Below are 25,499 nucleotides of genomic sequence, written 5' to 3'. Positions count from 1 at the left end.
TGTAACTGTAAAGTGCTTTTATGTTGTTAGCTGTGAATACAAGTCAAGAATGGGTTGAAAATAAGGGTTTATATTACCATTTTTGTATGTGTTTATATCTTCTCTTGGTGGGGTTGTGTATAGTATGAGGTGGTCCAGGAGTTAAACTGTACTGATTTTTATAAGTTGCTGGTCCAGTTGTGGTAAAGTCATATGAGATGGGCCTGATGGCCAAGACCTTTAATTACCAGAGTATATTATTATTTTGTTTCCTTGCTAGTTATTGGAAATGATCAGGTCCTGTTCGTATTATGATATTAGATCAATGAGACAATTCTTTTGTTCCATATTGCGAGTCTTGAGGCTACTACAACTAATTGCTGGACCAAACAACAACAGTAATGTGTTTATGTGCATGAGTGAGTGTGGTTATTTAGAATAACAATCTAGAAAACTAGAACTCAAGATCTAGCACTTGAATTCCTAAACCTCACTTAAAAAACTGCTAGTAGGCTAAGTGTGCTTTTTCCAACATAGGCACTAGAAGTTGAACTTGGTAACTTTTCCTACCTTCAGTCTGGGGGATATGGTTATACTTATACATCTCTAGTTATGAATTTGTGTACCATATCTCCATCCTAGTTTTGTCCCCCAAGATAAACCCCAATGGCTTAATACTTCATTCTAAAGAGACTAAAGTTCGAGTCTACTGTAATTACCTATCAAAATAAAAATAAAAATAAAAATCGACATCCTAGTTTACATGTGCAAGAAGCGTGTAGGCTAAAATAATGAAGAAAATAATAACTAATAAATTTGTGAAATCTTGTGTCAATGGATGCAATATTTCTTGTTTGCTACACATTATTGAATGTGCTATTTCACGTGGAACATTCACATGATTTACAAGAACTCAGTCCCAGAGGTTTCTCTATTCTCACTCTTCCTCCATGTGTGTGTCTGCACACATGCATTTTGCTAATTGATGGGTCGGTAGACAGATAGTCACTGCTCTTTTCTTTAGGTTAGTGATGGTGGGGAAGTGGAGACCACCTTACTGAAAGAAGTGATGCGTTCGTACTTTGGTTACAACTAAATAGAATTATTTACTTTGGAAATGCAATGGTGTTTGGGTCTTGAATGTGTACCTACTTGGATTGGATTCAGTATTGCTCTTCTATGGACCTCATGTTCCCTTGATGAGTCCAGATGGGAGAGGGGAATGGGCTAGTAAACCCCTGAAATTTTGATGCAAAAATACAGGCCTTTAAGCAATTAACATGTTAAGTCTGTCCAGATCTGATGGGATACTCCACTTTGCATATGGATAAATAGAGGTTTTGACCTGTTGTTCCCTCAACCCTCTCTCCCCACACCTCCTATCGAAAAAATAAAATAAAATAAAACAAAAGAAGAAAAGAAAAAACACTACAAGAAAAATAGTAATTAGATTTTTTAGCTTTTTAATTAAAAACTACTTTGAATTTCAATATCTGCTATAGGTACTTATCTTTTGAGTTGTAGACCTTGGTGTGGATTCAATATCTGATGTAGGTACTTATTTTTTGGACTTTAGTTTTAGTTTGTGATCTTCCAAAGTTACGTGTATCCTCAGATTCCAGTGTGTTCCAACTCTTAATTACTTTTGTTCATATACTTCTATGACATTGTTTCTCTGGGAAGGGACACATATACTTGATTAGCTGCTATATAAGTATGTGTTTGTAATATCTATTTTCAAGCCATCTCTTGTAAATGTTTGGTTAAAAGAGCTTATAGTGATTGCTCACTGTTATGCAGTTATGTGCATGGTGTGCCCGGATTGTCTCCTCGCTGACTGTTCATTCGCACAAAGAAGACCGATTTGGAGTTGCTCAACTCTCCGGTAGCAATACTGCGATCATCTCAACACTGTTGTCTTTGATTACTTGCTGTTGAAACATTTATAGGGAAGAAGTCCAATTTCTTTTTAACACATAATTATATTGTCATTAATTATTTTTATTTTTTTTCCAAATATTTCCGGAGTAAGAGTTTGCTTCTTGTGGATTTCATGCTTGTGAAGAATGCTATTAATTTTTGTTTTGTTACCACGGAGAATGTTGAGGAAAATTTTTCATTTTGATTTATGTTATTTTGAATTATGAAGAACATTATGTATTTAAACATTATATGTATTATGGAACATTATGTACTGGGTTAATTTTGTTAATGTATGGTTATGAATTTAAGAATATGTTTATTATGGAGAAATTATTATTTCTATAGAGGAATGTTTATATTATTATGCAATTTTTGGTTTTTTTTAAAAAAATTCTTTTTCATTGAATATGGGTAATTTTAATATTTTTAATTAATTTATAGGAGGTTTTTAGTTTTTTTTTTTGCGACGGTACCAAACCGTCGCAAAAAACAGGTATTTTATAGTTTTTAATAAATATTGCATTTTTTGCGACGGCACCACACCGTCGCAAAAAATCAAAAACCTTTTTTTGTGACATAATCAATACTGTCGCAAAAAGAAATATGTCGTCGCAAAAAAAAAAAACAATTTGTGACAGCAATTTTTACCGTCTCAAATAATACTTTTAGCGACGGTAAAATAGTGCCATCGCAAAAAGATTTGTATTTTTACACATTATTTGCGACAGTAAAATACCGTCGCAAATAGTAACATATGCCGTCGCAAAAAAAAGGCGACGGCATGCCGTCGCTAAAAAGTTTTTGCAACGCCCTCTATTGTGACCCCCCGTTTGCCGTCGCTAAAAGTCATTTACCGTCGCTAAAAGTTTTTTGAGACGGCATAATGAGTATTTGCGACGGCGTTTTACCGTCGCAAAAAATCAAATTTTTGGTAGTGAATTTATACCCATTAATGGCCTATGAAGCTGCTTTTTATCCATGTTATTTACACAAATTTGAGTGTTCTTTTTCAAAATCATGACCATGGATGGAAGGAATTCTTTTGGCCTATACAACCATTAACGGCATTTAAAATCCACAAACTTTGAGCTGTGCTTTTGTAAGATTTTTCAATTCATGTCACCATTGGTAGACTTACATATCAAATTGATCTGTTTTCCCTGGCATAGTCCTCAAAATTGGCTAGTCACTATCTTGAACAAGGACCACTTTTTATTTATTTTTTATTTTTTTATGACCGAGTGTTGAGATCAGTTTACGCGCATCTTGACTAATCCCAATACTCACGTAAAGCGCACCCTCCACATAGATTAGGCAAATCTCGAGCAAAGCCTACAGACGTGGCCCCAAAGAGTTGATAGCACTTAATGGGAGTTGAACCTGCGATATGGAGGGAGCACACCCCAGGCCCCCACTAGTTGCACTTGGGGTTAATGAGGACAACTCTTCTTAACCTTCACAAACACTGAATAGTTTCTTAATGGTCAAAGATATTGCTCAATATAAAAAAAATAACTTTGAAGAAGATGTTCCTTTGAATATTCATATGACACGAAAACCATTTTATTTATTACTATTTTTCCCTTCAGTCAATGTTATTAGCAATTAAGAAAACATTATGTAAATTTTTTTTTAATATTTGGAAAATAAATTTATAACTTGGATTGGCAGTGCACTATTGTCCTCCTGGTAAGAAGAAAATGGTGGTCACAAGTAACAGGGAAGCAATTCAGACACAAATTGAGCCTGAATATGATTGGAGAGGTGAATTAAAGGGTTTTGATGATTCTAAAGTTGGTGTAAAGGGTCTCCTAGATGCCGGGGTGACAAAAATCCCACACATATTCATCCATGAGAAAAGCATGCTTCCTGATATTCATAAGTCCGGCTCTGTTATCTCCCAGTTCAGTGTTCCAATCATCGACTTTGAAGGCATCAATAAAGGCGTAGCTCAACACGGTGAAATCATTGACAAAGTTAGAGATGCCTGTGAAAAATGGGGATTCTTTCAGGTGGTTAATCATGGAATCCCAATAAGTATAATGGATGATATGTGAAAGAAATAAGAGAGTGATATTGAGAGAGTAAGAAAACTCTTGTATTCAATATATCTGAAAGCTTAAGAAGAGACTCCATATATAGGAGCTGTGTTATACAACATCATGATGAAAGCAGAACATAAAATAATAGAAAGCAGCCGAAAGCAGCCGAAAGCGAAGGCAATGCTCTGGCATCCTATAGCTATATATGATACATTAATATAATATATGCATTAGTATGATACAACTATATATATGATATGTTAATATAATATATACAGTATTATGATACATTAATATAATACATTAACAGCCCCCCTCAAACTCAAGGAGGACAAACATCAGCCAACTGGAGTTTGGAGACAAGTTCAATGAAGCGGCCAGGAGAATGAGCTTTGGTGAAGATATCAGCAGGTTGATCAACAGAAGAGATCGGATGGAGATGGACAGTACCACGAGTGACGTGTTGATGAATAAAATGGCAGTCAATCTCAATGTGCTTGGTGCGATCATGAAAAACATCATTGTGAGCAATTTAAAGAGCACTGTGATTGTCACAAAAGAGGTCAGTAGCACCAGAGGGGGTAACACCCATGTCAGCAAGGAGCCAACGAAGCCAGAGAAGTTCTTGAGTAGTATCAGCAAGAGCACGGTATTCGGCCTCGATACTGGAACGAGCAGTAAGAGATTGTTTCTTGCTGCGCCAAGAAATAAGAGAATCACCCAGAAAAAAGTAGAACCCAGTAGTAGAGCGCCGGTCAGTAGGATCGCCAGCCCAATCAGCATTTGAGAAAGCACGAAGCTGAAGAGATGAGCGGGCGGAATAATGAAGACCATGAAACAGGGTGCCTTTGAGATATCGAAGGATACGAAGCAAGGCAGCATAATGAGGGGTACGAGGAGCCGACATAAACTGGCTGACAATATGAACGGCATAGGCAATATCAGGACGAGTAACTGTGAGATAGACAAGACTGCCAACCAGCTGACGATATAGTGTAGCATCAGAGAGAAGAGTGCCATCAAGAGGTGTAAGACGACTCTGAGGTTCCAGGGGAGTAGAGGCAGTCTTGCAATCCGTAAGACCAGCACGTATGAGAAGATCAGAGGTATACTTAGCCTGAGAGAGAAAAGAACCCGTAGAATCATGGAAGATTTCAAGACCCAAGAAATAGCTGAGAGGACCAAGATCTGTCATCTCGAAATGATGGCTAAGAAACTGTTTAAGGCGAAGAATACCATCGATATCATCACCGGTGATAATCATGTCATCTACATAAAGTAAAAGCAGGGTGGTCCTTTGAGCTGTTTTTCGGATAAAAAGAGCAGTATCATAAGAGCTGGAGGTGAAACCACATTTCTGAATAGTGGAGCTGAACTTGGCAAACCAAGCACGGGGAGCTTGTTTGAGACCATATAAAGCACGTTGAAGTTTGCAGACTTGATGCGGGAGATAAGCAGACCCAGGGGGAGGTTGCATGTAGACCTCCTCGAGAAGAACACCATTAAGAAAAGCATTTTTCACGTCCAGTTGATAAAGATCCCATTGTCGAGCGGTAGCAACAACGATCAAGCTGCGAACAGAGGTGAGACGAGCAACAGGAGCAAAGGTCTCCTCATAATCAATACCATATTCTTGAGTGAAGCCTTTTGCAACAAGGCGGGCTTTGTAGCGCTCAATAGATCCATCAGAACAAGTCTTGATTTTGTATACCCATTTGCAGCCAATGGCAGTCTTTCCAGGAGGAAGATCAACAATGTCCCAAGTATGAGTTTTGTCTAAAGCCTGCAATTCATCAGTCATAGCTTGCTGCCAAAGAGGATTAGAGCGAGCCTCACGATAGGAGGTCGGTTCATAAGTAGAAAAAGCAGTAGAACCAACAATAAAGTCACGAAGACGAGTAAAAGGTTGGGTTACCCGATGTGGTCGAGCAGAGGGAGGAGGAGCCAGAGGAAGAGACTCAGCAGGAGGGGAGGATCCCGAGGGAGCAAGAGCAGGACCATCAGAGGGAGTAGGTGCGTGGGACAAACCGGTAGGCAAGGCGATCTCGAGAGAGGTTGGCAGGGGCGGTGGAGCAAACGTATCAGAAAACTCGAGAGAGGCTGGCAAGGGTGGTGGAGTAAGGTCATCAAAAAATAGATCTGTGGAAGGGTCAGTAAAAAAAAGAGAGGGTGAGGGAACGGACAAACGGAAGGGAGAGAGAGAGGAAAACATTTTGTGTTCCCAAAAGACCACATGACGAGAGATACGAAGTCGTTGGGAGAGAGGATCCCAACAACGATACCCCTTATGTTCAATACCATACCCCAAGAAGCAACAAAGGCGGGAACGAGGTTCAAGTTTGGTACGTTCATGAGGTTGGAGAAGAACAAAACAGGCAGAGCCAAAGACTCTAAGGTTGGTGTAGGGGGGACGGGTGCCATGCAGACGCTCATAAGGAGTGTGATTATGAATGACATGTGTAGGGATACAATTGATAGTGTAAGCAGCAGTGAGAGCTGCCTCTCCCCAAAAATGTTCTGGACAAGAGAAAGACAAAAGAAGAGCGCGAGTAGTGTCAAGAATATGCCGATGTTTCCGTTCAGCATGTCCATTTTGTTGAGACGTGCCGGGACAGGATTGATGAGGTTGAGTACCATGACTCTGAAGGAAGGAAAGAAAGTCAAAATCTTTATATTCCATGGCATTGTCGGAACGAAAAAGTTTAATAGTTTTAGAAAATTGTGTTTTAACCATTGCAGCAAAATTGTAATAAAGTTGTTTGAGCTCAGATCGATTTTTCATAAGAAACAACCATGTAAAACGAGAAAAATCATCTACAAAAATAACAAAATAGCGGGCGCCGCCCATAGTGGGAGTAGGAGAGGGTTCCCAAATATTAGAATGGATGAGATCAAATGGTGCAAGAGAAACAGAGTCACTTTTATTAAACGACAAAGCAGGTTGTTTGGCAAGTTGACAGGACACACAATCTAAAGCATCAGAACTTACAGGACCTAACTGACCACGAGAAATTAAAGATTTTAAACGACTAACAGAAAGATGGCCTAAACGACAGTGCCAAAGCTGAAAAGGAGATAAAAGAGGAGCAGTGGTAGCAGTGGTAGGAGCTGTGATCTGAGAGGAATCCGGAACATGAAGATGGATAAGTTTGTAGAGACGTCCATGCTTACGGCCGATCCCAAGAGTTTGCCCCGTCCGAGGGTCCTGCACCAAACAACCAGTAGGGGAAAAGGTAATAGTTAGACCATGCTCACATAATTGACTAATGGATATAAGATTTAAAGTGAGAGCAAGCATAAGATAGACATGAGATAAAGATAAGTGAGAGGTGGAAACAGAACCTACATGACTTACAGATAGAAGAGACCCATCAGCAGTATGGATAGAAGGAACAGGAGAAGTAGAAGAGAGAGGAGTAAAAATAGTAGGGTCAAAGGTCATGTGATTACAACAAGCAGAGTCAAAGTACCAGGAAGTGTTACCTGCGGTGACAGACAAAGCAGTAGATGGAGGAGTACCGGAATTCTGCCAAAAATGGTGAAACATGGCTTCAACATCTGTGTGAGAGAAGACTGGAGTGGAAGGATCTATAGGGACAGAGGCAGGTAAATCCTCTGAGGCAGCAGCAGCAGTGCGTGGAGCAGGCATTGGTTTAGACGGAGTCCCAGAATAGTGAGAGTTGTTATGGGAAAAATGCCCGGGGGAGGGACCATTGCGAGAGGTACGGGCAGGGTTGCGGAAGCAATCGTGCTGGAGATGACCAGGACCAGTCTTGTTGCAAAACCGACAAAGACGAACTGGACAATTAACCAGAAGATGAGTCGACGGAAGACTGCGGTTTTGACAATAGTTGCAGATAGGTGTCTTCTGTGGGGAAGATGGTGAAGGAGAACTTCGAATCTGGGGAGTAGCAAGAACAGAGTCCACAGGGTGTGGATGGAGAGTACCAAACCTGGTTTCCTCTGACAGTAGTTCAGAAATTGCTTGCTCAAGAGTGAGTAAAGGAGTGCGATGAAGGAGAGATGCACGGACTGGCTCAAAACGGGGAGTGAGAGTCATGAGAAACTGAACCAAGCGTTTTTGGTCACGGTAAGTAGTAAACAAGGCAGCATCCTTAGTACAATCCCATGGAGGTTCAGAGAGAGCGAGCTGATCCCAAACATAATACATTTGTGAGAGGAAATCATTAATGGTTTGAGTTGTGTCTTGGCGCATAAGGTGAAGATGACTCAGAAGCTGATATTGGTGAGCAAGGCCAGTAGTCTGGTAGCGTTCTTGTAAAAAATCCCAGATGGCTTTGGCTGGAGAGGAAGTAGAGTCAAGTTGGAACCGACCAAACTGAAGGCTGATAGAAGTAATAGAAGTATTACGGAGCCAAGTGATGATCTGATAGTTTTTGCTATCCCAATCCTCTAGACGGTCAACATATTTGGTAGCGGAGTCCGTGGTGGCAGCGGATTCTGTGGTGGCTGGGATGGGTTTGCACACATCCCCAGTGATGATGCGCCAAAGTTTCTTTCCTTTGAGGAACCCAGACATAGCTTGTGCCCATAAGACATAGTTAGTCCTGTCAAGAACAACGGAAATAGGGTGGTTAGAGGAGTCCAGGCGATCCATGAGGAAAAAGCAGTACTATCGAAGCCGAATCTTAAAAATCTGAGGTTACCAGTGAATTCAGAGGGTCGAAATCAGTGGGAAATGAGTGAACGGACCAAAAAAAAGATGACCCGAAGGCACTAAATTGGCTTGTCAAAGTTGGTCAACAATTCTGGTCAAAGATGACGTCACATTCGGGTCAAAGATGACGTCACTGCTGTGTCACAAGCGCGGCGCACGTTAGCACAGACAGGCGCGGCGCACGATAGCAGAGGAAACAAGCGGCGCACGGAAGCAGCCAGGGCTGACGTCAGCTGACGTAAAAAACACGCGGCTCACGTTAGTAGATGAGGCCGCGGCGCACGGGGCAAATGTGAGGCGCGTAGAGCGCGTCTGAGAAGCGAGGAAGCGCGTGGATGAAACTTCTAGCAGCGCGTGGCGGCGCGTGGAACGTCGGATGATGATGAATCTGGTGGCGTTGGATTCGTCGTGAGGAGACGAAGGTTCTGGTGTGGTCCAATCTGTAATTTAGATAAGGACGAGATATGCAACAATCTGCTCAAAATAAAAATGTGATGCAGCAGAAGAAGAGACTAGGCAATACACCTGTGCTCTGATACCATGAAAGAAATAAGAGAGTGATATTGAGAGAGTAAGAAAACTCTTGTATTCAATATATATGAAAGTGTAAGAAGAGACTCCATATATAGGAGCTGTGTTATACAACATCATGATGAAAGCAGAACATAAAATAATAGAAAGCAGCCGAAAGCAGCCGAAAGCGAAGGCAATGCTCTGGCATCCTATAGCTATATATGATACATTAATATAATATATGCATTAGTATGATACAACTATATATATGATATGTTAATATAATATATACAGTATTATGATACATTAATATAATACATTAACCATATGATTGATGGAGTTCGGAGATTTCATGAGCAAGATACTGAGGTGAAGAAACAATTTTATTCGCGTTATGTTACTAAAAAATTTATATATAATATCAACTTTGATCTGTATCAAGCACGGGCATCTAATTGGAGGGATACCATTTCTTGTGTTATGGCTCCTCAGCCTCCTGAACTGAAGAACTGCCTGTAGTGTGCAGGTATGTGATTAGTCTAATAATTATACGTTTACCATTGATACATTGAATCAAAAAAAATATGTCAAAACGAGTGGAAATTGTAGTTTTGCGAGACAAATTTGGACATGTTTAGGGATAAAGGGACATTACAGTAATACAAAAAAAGAAAGTTCTAATTTGTATTGATATTTTTGTGCAATTTGTGAATTTTCTTAACCCCCCCCCCCCCCCGCGGCAATATCAACTGCTCATACAGAACGTGGCTTACTGAAAGCATCTACCCCAGATCAGAATATTAACCAACCTACCTCTAAAGGAGCACAACCTGCTTCTAATATAGACTTCTTTCTGCAACCATAGACAGACTAATTACAACTGAATTTCAGTAAAACATATTACCCAAATATTTCTTCAATATTTTTGTAGAGATTTTCCAAGACGAACACGACTGCCAATTGTCAGTGACTATTCTGGATGTATTTCCAGGAATTTATTCTTGCTAATCCTTATTTCCAAACAAGCCATGCATTTGAAAAATACCCATCGATTACTTATTGTTAGAAATATGGTTTTGGAAAAATCTGGAAAAACAGATTTTTTTCCTCAATTTCGGTCTAATTTTTAGGTGGGACCCATGCCCCAAGGTTGGCGGGTCTATGTGGTAACATGTTCTATACCGTGTTGTGATTCACATGGTATATTTGGTTGCTCAAAACCATTATCGGGTGAATGAGAAATTAAAGGCAAAGAGAGCTCCATGGAAATGGTGTTTTTGGTGAAATTTCCTGAAGGTTTGAGTAATGGCTTATCTCACATTGATTTGGTGGGAAATTTTGAGTGAGTTTACAAGGCTTGGAATTGGAACTTGGGGTAGGCCCCAAGGGGTGCCCAAGTTTTGTAGAGAGGGAGGTTATGGGTTAGACCCATTGGATCCAAAAATTACCACATGCCCACCACCAATCAAGTGCGGGTGTGAGGTTAGATTGGGCTTGTCTAGCTTAATACCTATTTTTTTGGGCAAAAAACATTTGAATTTATTTTTTATGTTTTGGAAAAATAAATTCTGGCAATTTTGAATTCAAATTTTCAATTGGAAACTCAAAACTTTGCTTACACTTCTTCAATTTTTCTATACAAATTTTATTTGTCCGAAATAAATTCACATCTGTGCAAATTAAACCAAACAGATTCGGTTATCTGTTCAAACAGTGCCAAACAGGTCTTGCACCTGTTCAAACAGGTTTCGTACCTGTTCATTCAAATTTGTACAGCCACCACTCCATCTATAAATAGGCAGCCCTCATTTGATGTTTTCATTCACAATTTTCATACTTCTCTTCTGCAAATAATCTCTACATTTTGCTGCATTCAATTTCTGTGAGAAAGAGTGTATACACTTAGTGTGTTCGTTGTGCGAATAAATTATAGTACTGCATTTATTCGTTGTTGATCATTTTATCCTGGGAGATAAACGTCCCAAAATCTAAAAGCACCGTGGAGAGGACGAATCTGTCTTTCGGACACAGTGTCTAACATTGGACTTGATCAGAATATTGTTCAAGAAATTAATCAAGTAAGTTGTTAATTTATTTTCTGATTTATTTTTTATTTAAATCAGATTTTGATTTTATTTTTGTAACAAAATAAAAATATGTTTTTATTTATTTTACTTTATTTATCTAGTTTGATTTTTGTAATCAAACAAATTCTCTCATTTTCTTTCATTTCTTCTGTACTCTATTTGTTGTTAAGTACACAAACAAAATTTATTTTTCAAATACAGTGAAGAGTGAAGATTGTCCATGACTTATTAATAACTTTCCACTTCAATCGGCATTTTTTTTTGTTGGTAAAATTTTATTTATCCTAATAATACTAAATGCGCTAAAATATTTGGGGCTCACTCTGTTAGAATTGCTGTGAGTTATTTGACTGCTCAACTTGCAGAGATACAATGATAGAATACTCAAAGTACATGATGAGATTGGGGCTCACTTTGTTAGAATTGCTCTCAGAGGCCCTTGGCCTTAGATCACCTGAAAGACATGGATTGCACTGAGGGGCTTTTCGTTCTGGGCCATTACTATCCTGCATGCCCAGAACCAGAATTGACTTTGGGTACTGGAGACCATGCTGACAGTGGCTTCTTTACTGTACTTCTACAAGACAATATGGGTGGCCTCCAAATCCTTCACGAAAATCAATGGGTTGATGTTCCCCCTCGGCCTGGGGTTCTGTTAGTAAACATTGCAGATCTATTGCAGGCAAGTCTGTACATATAACACACTGAACTTGATGATTTGTTTGCCTTGCTGTTTTGGTTTTTCTTTCTCTGTTTCAATAGCATATTCACACATGAGGTCTCATTAAAAAATTTAAGAGAGGGTATCCCTTGTCTGCTGATGACTTGAATCTACTGTCTCTTTATAATTGTGGCTCTGAGGGTGTGGCTTACACTAGGTTTGTTTTGGTGGAAAATATTATAAAACTTTTTGTTGCAACCTTGAAACTGATGTGCTTGTGGTTGTGGTGCAGTAGTGCTGGTTGCAGTGGTGCCGGTGACAACAACGAAAGGTGGAAAATGTATAATGGGGACAGAATAACCAGTTATGTCAAGTCTTCCTTTGCGATTTTTCCTGATATTGATGCCTCAAGTTAAAATTGTTTAATTTGTGCATGTATGGATAGGATGCATAAGCAATCAAGTATGTCCATGCTTTCTATTGAAATAACTCATTTTTGATAGCTTTGACATTGTAACTGGAGCAATGAACATTGATAGTGGAAGCCTATGTATGAAAAATGAAAATTTTCACATCCCAAGTATATGCATTATTTTATTGTTTTTAATTCTTTATTTGAACATAGAGCACTCATTTATTTTAGTTTATCATGTTTTCCATTATGCAGCTCATTACAAATGACAAGTTCAAAAGCATCAACCACAGAGTACTCACAAAAAATGTTGGTCCAAGAATATCTGTTGCGAGTTTTTTCAGAACACATTTTTGCGAAGGGGTTACATCAAGAGTGTATGGGCCAATCAAAGAACTGTCATCCAAAGAGAATCCTCCAATCTACCGGGACACCACGATTAAAGCATTCATCATGCACTATTACCAGAGAGGGCTCGATGGAACCTCTTTGCTGTCGCATTTCAAGTTGTGTAAGTAGGCTATGGAGATTTGGGATCAACTTTGGTTTGGTCTTGGTTAATCATTATTTCGTTGTGAACATGTGATTGTTGACCAGAGGTATTAATTAATCCATAGGGTTTTACTTGATGCTGAAACAAGGAAACATTGATAATATGATTGGAATAAGTTTCAAAGTTAAACAACTACAAAACTAATGGCTTGTGCATTTTGCAAGTCCAGTGGTTTTCTGCATACATTTCATGATGTCAAGACTCTATGCTTTTTAGAAAATGAATATAACATCCTACTGGGATGAATATTACCAACAATGTAGGATCATGTTTTGTTTTTTCAAATAAAGTGGAGTATTTTTTACTTAATTAAAAAAAGAGTTTAGAAATCTGACTTTTATAGTAGCATGCATCTGATTTTTGTTTTTGATTTTGTTTTTCAAGAGCTAAGTCATTGGTAGGAATGGCAATGGGGGGCAATAGGGTGGATATTAATTCCCCATCCCCATTCCCCTATAATAAATTTTCCCCATTCCCCATTCCCCATTTCCCATACCCCATGGGTACCACCCTCCCCATTTTTTAATGGGTATGGATTTTCCCCAACCCACTTTAATCTCCTTTTTTTATTTTTTATATTTAATGTTAACAACCACTTTTTTTTTTTTTTTTTTAAGTTCACAACAAAAACTAAATATACCTTCAATCTTTTTTCTTTCTTTTTTAATATATTTAATGTTAACAATTTATTTTTATTTATTTATTTATTTTTTATTTATTTATTTATTTTTAAGGTTCACAACAAAAGTTAAATATACCTTCAATCTTTTTTCTTTCTTTTTTAATATATTTAATGTTAACAATTTTTTTTTTTTTTTTTTAATTTTTTTTAAGGTTCACAACAAAAGTTAAATTACCTTCAATCTTTTTTCTTTCTTTTTTAATATATTTAATGTTAACAATTTTTTTTTTTTTAAAGGTTCACAACAAAAGTTAAATATACCTTCAATCTTTTTTCTTTCTTTTTTAATATATTTCATGTTAACAACCTTCTTGTTTTTCTTTTGTCTTTTTTTTATAAAGGTTTTAGCTAAATATACCTTCAATCTTTTTTCTTTCTTTTTTAATATATTTAATGTTAACAACTTATTTATTTATTTATTTTTTTATTTTTTTAAGGTTCACAACAAAAGCTAAATATACATTCAATCTTATTTTATTTTATTTGGTTCAACAACAAAATCAACTACACATTAATTAATTAATTAAAAAGTTTGTTTTATAATAATCAAATATATAATTTTGAGACAATCAAAAAGTTTGTTTGAAGAAAGTGTTATAAGACTCATATTAAATTGCATCAGGGCATAAGTAAGGAATTGTTAGCCACGGACAATTTAGACATTAAATCATCTTTCTCTTAGCAAATTTGAACCATTCATTTTAATTTATCCAAAATCTAATTATACCTTTAACAAATCTGAACCACTCATTTTAAGATATCTATGTATTACCACACCCAATCCATCCTCCATCTTCTTCCTTTAGTCCCCCACGAATTTTGTTGTTTGTTACTTTTAAAAAACAAAAAATATTTTTTCAATTAAATTTTTACTAATTTCAAAACACCGTCACCACTATTCTCACTTTCACTGTCACACTACCATCACCATAGCCACTACCATCATCACTGCCGCCATCACCCCACCACAATGTAACAATTTCTACTTTCACCTTCGTTCCATCACCACCACCACCAAATATAAAAAAATATATTTTGAATTTTTTTTATAAAAATTTTTTTTCATTAAAAAATATTTTCTATCTAAATAAATGAAGCATAACATTGGGAAACAAGTTGATTTCAGTTAAATCTGTTCATAACTAAGAAAAATTCTTTTAATTTTAAAAAAAAACTATTTAGTATGACTTTGTATCCCCTTTTTTATTTTTCTAGCAAATAAATCTTTGTACCCATCATTTCTAACCAATCACAACTCATGCTTGTTTTGATTCTCTACAATTTCCTTATTTTCAAATACATTCATATATATATATATATATATATGTTGTATAAATTGTGTGATAACATAAAACAAATAGATTCATACTCGTTAATTGAAATTTCAGAACAATCAAACCATTGTGAAAATTACAATACACAACAAAATAAAATAACATAGAAAAGCAAACCGAAACCTACACTAGACAGTGTCCTTAATTTTTTTTAAATAAATTTAAAAAATTCTAGATATGCATAAAATTTGACAAGAATAATGTGACAATGTTAATTAATGTGTATTTGATTTTATTGTTGAGCCAAATAAAATAAAATAAGATTGAATGTATAGCTTTGGTTGTGAATCTTAAAAAAAAAAAAAAAAAAAAATGGTTGTGAACCTTAAAATTTTTTTTTATTACTTACCCAAAAAAAAAAATTTTAAAAAAAATTAAATTAAATATATATTTAGCTTTGGTTGTAAATCTTAAAAAAAAAAAAAAAAATTGGTTGTGAACCTTAAAAAAAATTAAAAAAAGAAAAAAGATTAAATGTATATTTAGCTTTGGTTGTGAATCTTAAAAATTAAAAAAAAATGGTTGTGAACCTTAAAAATAAAAATAAAAAAAGATTGGAGGTATATTTAGCTTTGGTTGTGGATCTTAAAAAAAATAAAAAAATAAAAAAATAAAATTGGTTGTGAACCTGAATAAATAAATAAATAAATAAAAAGAAAAAAGATTGAATGTATATTTAGTTTTGGTTGTGAATCTTAAAAAAAAAAAAAAAAAAAAAAACCATATGGGGAAATTAGTGGGTACCCATCCCCAACCCATCCCCTGTGGATATTTAAAGAATATCACCTACCCTACCTAATGGATAAAAAAAAAGGGAAAACCCATGTATTTGGGTTGGGTCTCCATGGATACCCACAGGGTAGGTTATCCATTGCCATCCCTAGTCATTGGGGGAAATAAATATTGGATAGGCCTTGTCATATATTTGAATTTTTTAGTCATTGATTATAGATAATATTGACTACAACAAAAATACTTTGATGATTTATCTATTTAGTCACTCCGTAATTATAATTCAATCCAACCTAATTGAACAATTAAACATGACTTAAAAGTATTGGTTAACAAAGTTCTAAGGTTCTTGTTAATGAATATCTTAGTGCTTCAAATAGTTGTACATTTTGTAAGACATACATTTTTATAGAGAATGTACAACTATCTTAAGTTTCTTAAGTGTACTTATTAACAATATTCATGTTTTCAATATTTATATATTTTTCAAAGCACATACTGTATATAGCTATTTTAAACTTTTTAACCGGTGGTTTTTTGGGTACTCATGAACAAAATCCATATAAATTATACAATTTAAAAAATCTAACACTTAATAGTTCAATATTTATTCTTATGCTCTAGAAGGAAAACAAGAACAATTTTACTTATGCTGAAACAAGAAAACTGTGTTAAATAAGATTGGATGCAAATCAAGTGATTTTTTGCACATCTTTTGCATTATGTGAAAGCTCATACTTTTGAGCAGATGCACAAAACATGCTATAGGGATGAATATTACCAACACATATAACTGATAATGTTTTGTTGCTTTTCAAATAAAGTAACAAAAAAGGAAAGAAAAGAAAAGAAATATTGAAATTTCTGTTCAATCATGGCAAAGTTCTTGAAATATTGGAGGAAATTAAATATTGAATAGAGATTGAGATATTTGAATTATTTAGTTAATATTCACTATAAAATTACTTGTAACTCCCTCCATTCCGAATAGAAGTTTGCGCGATCCATTAATATCACTTTTCATTCACCAATTTGATATGCTCCAACACATAGCACATGTGCATTTAGTGAAATTCAGAAAATATTGTTATTGTTGAGTTATGCTAGATTTTTTTTTTTTTTTGAACAGATGTTAGATTTTGTATGACAAATGCTAATAAGAATTGAGAAAAAATGTCTGGAAAAAGTGTAAAAAAAATTATAAAATATTTTAAAATTTATAAAAAATGTATCAAATTTAATAATAAATGCATGAGATTGATATATCTTTTGTCATTTTCTTATTCCCTAGAACACTTGTTAGTAAGACGGATTTTGTATTAGAGAAATCACAAGTTTGTTTGGTATTTATGGATAAGTGTGTTTATAATTTTTTACTTTTATTTATATCTTTATATTATTCCTGACATTTATGTAATTACATGAGTGGAAACTAGTTCTTTTTTCCTAAGTTAATAAATGCTGATAAAAGACTGTCAAGTTTAGCCAATTCAATAATTTTCTTGACATTAACAATTGATCAGAAATTTTTTGTATAGCGATAAGACTGCTATTAACATTTGATTATAATTTTTATATGATTTTATAAACTTGGAAAAAATATTTTTTGTGTGTCAAAATGCTCACATGCATTTTTTTTGTTGTGTAACCTATAATTAAGACTTATTTCAGATTATTTATTCTGCAAAGTTTATGATTGACATTGTTGTTTATATTTTTATCATATTTGATGAGTAGTTTACAAAATTAATATCAAGAACTCCGTAGTTTTCAAATTTTTTTTTTATACCAAATTTAAATACCTAGTCAGAGTTTTGTTTGGACCTAAATTCATGCCTTCAACTTCAATGAATTTCATAAATAAATAAAAACTCATTCAACTTGATTTAAGTCATGTTTGAAATATAATTTTACATTGAAAATTGTGTTTTTGAAACCCTTTTATCAAACAAATATTACTGCTGGTTGAAGGACTTAATATTTTAGTTAAAAAATTAAAAAATTATTATAAATTGTTAAATTACTCTACCTATTTTTCTATATATATTTTTTTAAAAATCAAAAAATTACTAAAATAGTCTGTTCTCAAATCAGAAATTTGAAAATAATATAATCAGTGCCTTTGGCCTAGTTTAAGACCCTTTTTGAATGTTATTTTTTTGACTAAAATATAAAGTAAAAATCGATATATGTTATTTTATTTTTTATTTGATGAAAGAATTAGAATAATTTTTATCAAATCAAGCTTGTGAATAATTGGAAATGGTCTTATTATTTTATTTTTTATTTTTATTTCTTTGGTTATGATATTGCTTTAATTACAACATATGGATTTTTTTAATTATGACTCATATTATGTTTAATATGACAATTTTATTTTTTCTTTTTGTTATAACCCATAAAATTGAAGTTAGACCATCTCTAATTCTTCATCTTTTGTTTCATTAAATTTAAATTTGATGACAAACCGTACAAAAGTAGTGCTTCAAAGCTTCATCTTTTGTTTCATCAAATTAAGGATATATCAAATTTTTATTAAATTGAGAATGCTGAAACTTTTTATCAAATTACTGTAGGGAGCTGTGAGCTCTTGAGCATCGGACAACTAGCCGAATGTACCCCGGTCGAATAGTTATACAATCTTTGTCAAATAGTTTCTAAAATCTAAACAAACATATTCATGGGTTTCAATTTAAGCAAATGGAGTTCAAAAAATAATTAATATACTTGAAATCTAAATATAAGTTATAAAATATAACTTGTATAAAATAAATTATGGTAATTCAAAACATACGTAAAATATATTATTGTAACTCAAAATATAATATATCTCACCTTAAAATTACTTCTAAATTATCCATGACTCACTTCCTCGTTTCTGAGGCTCCCCTTACAACCTAGATTTGCTTACTCATTCATATTTGTGTTTTCGGCTCGAATACCTTCTACTATAGCACCAACCCTCACTATTTATACATAACCAAGCGTGAGGCCCAAGCAAAAGGATCATACACGTAGGAACTTCCCCTCTTGCCACCTGTTTTACCCCGTTGGTTCTAACCTTTAGAATTTCCTATGAGTCACCTAACTCCTAAGAGTCACCTAACTCTTTGGCTCAAGAAAACTGATTTGGCTTCTCACAATTTTTATGGTTATTACCCTTTTGGTAATTTACAATGATGCCTAAAGTTACATATGATTATAAGTTTAGTTCGTATTTGAAAACCTCACCACCAAACTATAAAACATCACTTGCTGTTTATGAAAATATTTAATATTCTAAAAGTGCACTGTCCCACAATCTATCCTTTTAAACAATGTAATCTTTTAATTTCTAAGTTTTTAAACCACAAGCTTTCTTTTTTTTAGGTACAACAGAAAATACAAACAAACTAGTTCCTCTCCCTAGAGAGGCTGATCATATCAGCAACAAGATAACATTGAATTTCCTGTGGTGGATCATTAACCACCAAGATATCTTTAGGTTGCTCCGCTCCAAATTTGGCCAACGGATCCGCACATAAGTTCCCTTCTTTATAGATGTGGTGGATGGTGCATTCACATCCTTTGAAAATTATTTTTGCATCCTCCAACAGTCCTTTAAAAGGGAATTTATCGTCTATGACATCCTCCATCAGCTGCACAACTTGTTTAGCATCAGTCTCAATGATCACCTCGTGCATATCCTTCTGGAGCATCACTGCCAGTCCTTTGTAGAGAGCCCACAGTTCCGCCTCCAAGCTTGTTCCACTGTCCAGCCTTCCATAGTAGCCACACACCCAAGCGCCATGTTCATCTCTGAAAACTCCACCAAAACCGCCTCCACCTCCCAGCTTCCTACTGCCATCAACATTTAGTTTTATTTTACCTGCGGGAGGTAACATCCACTGTATCAATCTAAAAGCAAGCCTGGGATTAATAATGGACAAATTGAAAGCCAAATCAACATCTCTTGAGTAGTCAAGAATGAATTTAACACTATCCATGCCATTACACAACTTTTTTTCAAAAACAAAAACATTTCTATTTTTCCAAAATTTCCATAAAGTGATAATGAAGACAGAAGACCAAGTAGCTTGCTCATTAAAAGGCTTTTTATTCTTGGAATTAGACAAAAGCCAATCCTTCCAAGATAAGCTAAACATGTTTCTGCACCAGGTTCGGCCACATAAGGCCAGCCACACTTCTTTGGCTTTGAAGCAATGTCTGAATAGGTGATCCATGTCTTCCACCCCACAGCAGCTAGGGCATGTATGGGCAGATTGTAAGCCCCTCCTTAATCTCATAAGGTTAGTTAGCAGCTTTCCATGAAAAAGAAGCCACAAAAAACCTCTAAGTTTTTGAGGTAGCCTTACTTTCCAAATCCAGCTCCAGTTATCTACACAACTATGATGGCCCATGATAACATCATAGGCAGAGGCAGTAGAAAAACCTCCACAAAGGGTGCTATTCCAGATAAAACTATCTGTGACAGTAGAAGAAGGAGGAGGAGGAGGTGCAGCCAAAATGATAACAGCAATGCACGAAGGCATTAAAGTGGACACAAGATCCACATTCCAACGTCCATGCTCATTCAAGAAAGCATTCACAGTACCAAAACCATCAGCAGGTATATGGTTGGATTGGTGGTTAATAGTCATTAACTCCTCGAAGGATTTATCACCACACCACCAATCCTTCCATATATCTACCAATTTACCACTTCCAACTTTCCATTTCACTCCTTTTTTGAGAATATGTCTAGTTTGGAGAATGCCTCTCCACACATAGGAAGCAAGTTTCTTCTTAGGCCAATTATAAAAGGTAGTTCTATTCAAATATTTTCTTCTCAGCACATCAAGCCACAAACCTTCCTTATTATTTAAAAGTTTCCAGCCAAATTTAGAAAGTAAAGCCAGATTTTGGTCTCTAGCCTTCTTTAAACCAAGTCCACCATGTTTTTTCAAAGCGCAAACAGTGTCCCACTTTATTAAGTGGACTTTTTTCCATTTAGGGGTATCACCCCACAAGAAATTTCGATTAAGTCTATCAATAACATCACACACTTTCATAGGAAACACAGTAGTCTGCATGGTATAAGCTGGGATAGCAGAGCTAACAGCTTGAATAAGGGTATTTCTGCCAGCCAAGGACAGAACACTGGTTTTCCAACTAGCCAGCTTATGTTGTATTTTCTCAAGAATAGTGTTAAAGTGCCCTCTGTTGACTCTCCCATGTAAAAGGGGAATACCCAGATATTTCCCTAACTCAGAAGTGAGGGGAATACCACATATAAGGCTCAAATCTCTAGCCACTCTCCTGTCAATGTTAGCAGAAACAAAGATTTTGGATTTTTGGGCATTAACTTTCAGTCTAGAAATCTCACAGAACTTAGTCATGGTGGTCATAATTGTGTTACAAGTTCTTACATCTGCTTTGCCAAATAACATTAAATCATCAACAAAAAATAAATGTGTCAGACAAGGGCCCCTATGGAAGGTCTTGATGCCTTTCCATTTATTGTTTTCAGCTTGCTTGGTAATCATGTTAGATAATTTTTCCATACACAACACAAACAAGTAGGGAGATAAAGGGTCTCCCTGTCTCAGCCCTCTTTCAGGTTTAAACTCTTGCAATGGTTCACCATTCCAAAGAATGGCAGTGCTGACAGAAGTAACACAACACATAATCATATCAATATGGTTGTTATCTAAACCAAACTCTTCTAGAGTCAGTTTCAAAAACTCCTAAGATATATTATCATAGGCCTTTTCCAAGTCAACCTTGAGGATCATTCCACCAACTTTCCCTTTCTTAGAACTTAAGGTATGAATAATTTCCTGTGAGATAATAATATTATCACTAGTAGAACGACCAGGCACAAAGCTACTTTGGTTAGGCCTCACAAGCTTACAGAGCAAAGGTCTAATTTTACTAACCAAAATTTTTGCAATGATTTTGTAGGTCACATTACACAGACTAATGGGTCTAAACTATTTAATATTCACAGGGTTATCCAGTTTAGGGATAAGAGACACCAGGGTACGGTTGATGGTTGAGGGAATAGAATGGGTAGCAAAATAGTTTTTGATAAAATCACACACTGATGGGCCAATCACATTCCAATAGGTATGATAAAAGATGGCTTGGAAGCCATCTCTTCTAGGGGCTTTAAAGGCTTTAATATTTTTCACAGCCTTCTAAATCTCATCATTAGTAACTACTTTCATGAGCTCACAATTCTCCTCAACATTAACAACATGACTAACCAAGTTGTTCCAATGTCTCAAAGAAATAGAAGGATTATGAGCAAACAGAGTAGTAAAATAATTGAGCACATACAGCTTAAGCTCATCAGGATTATCAATCCAACCACCATTAGCACCCTTCAGAACATCAATTTTCTTTCTCCTCCTTTTAATAATAGTGGTGAGATGAAAGAATTTTGTGTTTCTGTCACCTTGGGTGATCCATTTCGATCTGGATTTCTAAAACCACAACAATTCCTCTTGGAAGAGGACTTTATTATATTGAACAATCAAATCAAGTTCTAACACATGAAGGTTATGGGAATATAAAGTTGCCTGGGTTCTCTGAATTCCTTCAATCCGCCCAAGTAACCATTTTTTCCTCCTAAATATGTTACTAAACACATCTTTATTCCAATTACTAGCCTTGTGAGCTAGAGTATCAAGTTTAGTCATAACGGAAGTTTGTTTGTTAGACCAACTTTCATCCATCACTGTGTGGAACTCTTCATGAGAGATCCAGGCAGCCTCAAATTTGAAAAGCTTACAAGAGGGTTTAAAAGGAGATGTACCTTGAGTGAATATCATCATTGGGGAATGGTCAGAGTAAGTTCGTGGGAGGTTTCGAACCAGACCTTCAGGGAAGCTAGTTCTCCACTCACTGTTGCACATAGTTTTATCCAAACGAACCATTGTATTAGCCCAACCTTGTCTATTATTTGTCCAGGTCAGCCTCGGACCAGAGCAACCCAAGTCAATTAACTGGCAGTTGTTCATTCTTTCTGAGAACTTGTTTATTCTTCGTTGATCTTGGCTGCTAGAAAGACTTGAGCTCCCTGTAGATTGTCTCTTTTCTGAATGGCTAGCAAAATCATTAAAGTCTCCAGTTATCATCCAAGGTGCAGAATTAGTTTAGGCAGTGTTTTCCAAGCTATCCCATAAATCTTCTATTTTGTTGCTGATAGGACTTGCATACACTGCTGTGAGCAGCCACTCAGGGTAATCCTGCTTAGCAATCCTGGCTGTGATGAGTTGAGAGCTGGCTTCAGTGACTCTAACATTAACTAGACTGGGGTTCCAAAGCATCCATATTCCCCCACTTCGACCTACAAGATCAACATGAGCTGAAGTAGTAAATCCCATCTAGTTGAAAAACATTCCCATGGCAGCCAACTCCACTTTTGTTTCCATAAGAACTAACAAATCTGGCTTGTGGATCTGCACTAATTCACGCAAATTTCTTTTGAACTTTTTGTTTCCCGCACCCCTACAATTCCAAATTAGCAAAGTCATGGATGATCTGTTAAATTTGGGTGGTGACATCTGGTCAAAAAAGCCCATAAGTTCCTTTGCTTTCTTTAGGTTGTCCTCCATGGATTTCAATGCCACTACCGATATCATGTGACGCTCTTGACCCACTTCGATCTGCCTCCATGGTTGAATCCTGATTTTTACTTCCTCTATCCACCCTTATGAGGCAATGCGGTGAAATGCTTCTTTCTCTGGTGTGAGAAACACCATCACTCTGTTTTGACTCACTGTGAGTTGTTCCACGGGGTAGTTCTCTCATTCGGCCTCCATTCTTGTCCAGTGGCTTTCTAGTCTTAGCTTGGGGTTGAACTTGAACTTGAAGGTTGGCTTGTTGCAGAAGAGTGGCTTCAGTGGTGGTGGGTGGGGGATTACCACTATGAGTAGATGGGATAGAATTTGACATCTGAGCCATGGTATTACTGTTGGAGTTCTGATGGCGTGTCTGTAGGTTTTGAAACTCTGATCCCAGTCTAATGTCCTCTCCATTGTTGGCTTTAGCAGTAGTTAGGGGGCTATGTGATATATTTTCCACAATTGGGCTATTGCTGGTCTTATAATGAAAACCCAACTCCTCATTAGTTCTACTAGTTTGACCTTGATCTTTGACTGGCCCACCTTTCTCTCTCAGATCATGAAATTTGTTGCCCATTTGGGCTTTGTTTCCTCTATTAGGCAACGACCCTTTGGCTTTTCTTTTTTGGTTTGTGACTGTCATCCAAGGCCCATACGTGGGTCGGCCCAATTCAGAATCTGCCATTTCTTGGTCTGGGTTTGGGCTTTTGCCCGTTTGGTCCATTGTCTTCTCTATTGTGTTGCTGGTGCAATGTTGGGGCTGGGTTGCTAACGCCGGTAGTTAACGATCACTACAACTTTCTTGGCGATGCCCTACCCTGCCACAAGAGAAGCAAAGTGAGTGGAGCTGTTCATATTCAACTCCATAAGTATACTTACCAATGGTAAAGTGAGAAATCAGTAAACCACAAGCTTTCACTATGCACTTTTTTTTAATATAGTAAATAAATTGAATTTCTTATTATATTAAAAAAAAAAGCGCTTTCACTATGCACTTTTTTTTTAATATAATAAGGAATTCAATTTATTTATTAATTATTACATATACATATATGTTTTTTTTTTCCTACTCATAATTAATTGATATTAACACGGTATTGAATTAAATTAAAGATTCGGGTGTCACACAACTTCTCATCTACTCATGAGAATAAACATAACAATGTCGAGCCTAAGGCATCTAAATAAATCTCATAATCCTTACATTTTTTCATACACTTTTTCTCACTAACACTCAAATAAAATAACAATTCATAGAGTCATAGTGGAGTATAAAAAATTTATCTATGAGTTTCTAGTTTATATTAATTTCATATATTCATGAGTGTGACTACATCCATAAAATAAATTTATACAGAAACCTTAAACCTTGCATACACATATAACCAAAATAATTGAAATCAATCCACCACCTACATACAAGTACAATATCAAACCAACATCAAATAAATAAATAAAAACAACAAAATAAACAAAAATCAAAGAAAGTGAGTTTCGCACTCACAATTATTTTTTGAAGATCAAAGAATAACTTGAAAAATTAATGAAGCCACCAAAATAAAACCCTAACCATTTTTTTCCCGGCTCTCTCTCTCTCTCTCTCTCTCTCTCTCTCTCTCTCTCTCTCTCTCTCTCTCTCTCTCTCTCTCTCTCTCTCTCTCTCTCTCTCTCTCTCTCTCTCTCTCTCTCTCTCTCTCTCTCTCTCTCTCTCTCTCTCTCTCTCTGCGCATAGCCCTTGTTTTCTTTCTTTTATCTTTTCCTAATGGCAGCTGCTATGAATATAACCTAATAACCATTATATTACATTATACAAATACAACATAAATACAATATACATAAATATGATATATATTTTATCAATATATAAAACATTTTTTTTTATATATAACATATATAAATATTCGGATTAATTATATATAATTAACTATTACATTAAATTCTCATATACCCACATAATTAATAAAATAAAATAAAAAATAATAATAATAAATAATGACTTAAGAAAAATTAAGATCGCTACAATCTCCACTATAGGAATGTATTTGTACCACAACTGATCAACCCTAGGAAATAGAGTGACTGCTCCGTCGAAAACATTTCGCGCCCGATTGATGAATTTGTTCTTTATCTCCATCTTAGCATACTTGAGATATAGAGTGTGGTCTCGTCGATGTGCGTCTATGGCTCGTTCCCAAACAGACCGGACATGATTGAATTGGGTTTGGGACTCTTTCCAGAGGGCGTAGTTAACGAAGACGCTAGGGTTGTTGCGTCCGCGTCGGGAGATGAGGAC

At 35.8% G+C, this 25,499-nt stretch overlaps 2 protein-coding genes and 1 pseudogene across 2 annotated transcripts in view; 2 read left to right on the top strand and 1 right to left on the bottom strand.

The window, feature by feature from the left end:
* Positions 1–25,499, top strand: part of LOC114308592 (1-aminocyclopropane-1-carboxylate oxidase homolog 1) — a 159,022-nt gene that overhangs the window by 6,448 nt on the left and 127,075 nt on the right. The gene's annotated exons all lie outside the window — the stretch shown is intronic.
* LOC114311358 (uncharacterized) overlaps positions 1–25,499 on the bottom strand; it is a 218,702-nt gene that overhangs the window by 70,316 nt on the left and 122,887 nt on the right. The gene's annotated exons all lie outside the window — the stretch shown is intronic.
* On the top strand, positions 3,603–13,025 carry LOC114263884 (1-aminocyclopropane-1-carboxylate oxidase homolog 1-like; annotated as a pseudogene).

The sequence above is a fragment of the Camellia sinensis genome, chromosome 6 (assembly GCF_055761805.1).
Source record: "Camellia sinensis isolate YWXY chromosome 6, ASM5576180v1, whole genome shotgun sequence".
NCBI classification, from domain to species: domain Eukaryota; kingdom Viridiplantae; phylum Streptophyta; class Magnoliopsida; order Ericales; family Theaceae; genus Camellia; species Camellia sinensis.
Note: the sequence above shows the minus strand (reverse complement) of the source record. Positions and strands in the feature narration are given on the sequence as shown.